General features: G+C 46.2%; 1 non-coding gene across 1 annotated transcript; it reads right to left on the reverse strand.

Moving 5' to 3' along the window:
- Nucleotides 1–801: 801 nt before the first annotated feature.
- TRNAG-UCC (transfer RNA glycine (anticodon UCC)) lies at nt 802–873 on the reverse strand. The gene has a single exon. It is a non-coding gene; the product is annotated as a tRNA-Gly (tRNA).
- Nucleotides 874–1,633: the final 760 nt, after the last annotated feature.

Consider the following 1,633-nt stretch of genomic DNA (forward strand, 5'->3'; position numbering starts at 1 on the left):
AATCACAAACACCTTGCGTGCTCCTCTGCCCTCAGCTCTCACCTTGGCTGGACTGCTTGGTTTGATGCCAGAAGGGCTGAGGTTGTAAGGGACCTCTGGATGCCATCAGCTTGACCCTGATGCTGAAGCAGGAACACTTAGTTGTCCACGACCATATCCAAATAGCTTTTTAAAAGCTCCAGGGAGGAGACTCCACAACCTTCTCTCTGGGCAACGTGCACTAGTGCTCAGCCACCAAAATGAAAAAGTGCTTCTTGAAGTTCAGGAGGCACCTTCCAACATGCCTCTGCCCATTCTCTTTTGTCCTGCCACCGGGCACCACTGTGCTCAGCCTGGCTCCGTTCCATTCGCACCCTGCCTTCAGTTATTTCCTCCTATTAATAAGATTCCCCTCCTTTGCCCTCTCTTCTTTCTTCAGATCAGAACTGCCACGGCCTCCAACCATCCTTGTATAGACTTCTCCAGAATTCCCACTAATTTCCAGTATTGAGGCCAGTCCTGGACACCGCCACTGCTCCAGAAACGACCGACCCTCTCACCCGCACAAAGGAAGCTCCCTCTACCTATGGGCAAGTCCTGTGTACAATAAAGCCACAGTCACCCCCTTCTCTCATTCTGAAGGAGGCATCTTTGCTGGCTCTTGTGCCCTGTGGGATTCCCAACCAAACCCCCGCTCCTGCCCTCCCCACCCGGCCTTGCTAAACCTCCCCAAGCTCCCTCTCCTCTTTCCGGCGGCTCGCATCCCTGAGGATGGACATCCCGAAGGGACGGCAGCACCTGCTCACCGCGTCAAAATGAAGCTGCGTTGGCCGGGAATCGAACCCGGGTCAACTGCTTGGAAGGCAGCTATGCTCACCACTATACCACCAACGCCGCGATGGAGAAAGTGCCCTGCTTGCCTTACTCCTTCCTTTCCTTCTTCCCTTCATTCCCAGTTTGCCCTCAGGATTATACTGCCTGTCCTCAAACGCAGCAAAGAGCTGCTGAGGGAGGCATTCGAATTTTCTCCATGGCTGTAAAAGCTACTGGAAAATTGGAAGCTTGTTTGCTTGTTTGTTTTTAAACACTTATAAGAAAGTTCTCTCCAGTGAAATGTTTCCAGCGTCCTGATTGGTTTAAAAGAAATTCCAAATAGGACTAAAACCTTCAGAAGGGGTACTGCACAACTGGAAAAAAGGCTGGCTGATATCTGATGAAATAAGCATCTTCATTTTTTAAGAAAGGAAATAGTCTTTCCAGCATTAATGTTGCAGAGGATATTTTTATCTCATGTCTGAAAAATTAGGTGGAAAAAGTTTTAAAAAACAACATATCTTGTCCTTTCCATCAACTACTGCTTTTGTCTTCTCAGTATCATCCAAAGAAACATAAGATTGCATGGAAAATATAGCTGAAAATAAACTAAATAGAGTTGCAAAAGATTGATATTTGGAAGAGGGTTATCTGAAACACTGCCCTGAAATGCTGAATCTCAAACTTGAATACTTTTTTGTGGAATAATGTGTGGTGAAAAGTTTTATACTACAGTGGATAGAGCCTACAAAGTATTTTAGAAGAACAAAATCTCAAAAAACTCACATGGTGTGAGAATATCTTATGAATAACACAGGGCGCTCTAAGGCATCTGTGATTT

Source organism: Melozone crissalis, unplaced genomic scaffold, assembly GCF_028551555.1.
Source record: "Melozone crissalis strain CALT ecotype California unplaced genomic scaffold, PUWL_Pcris_2 ptg000016l_1, whole genome shotgun sequence".
Taxonomy (NCBI): Eukaryota; Metazoa; Chordata; class Aves; order Passeriformes; family Passerellidae; genus Melozone; species Melozone crissalis.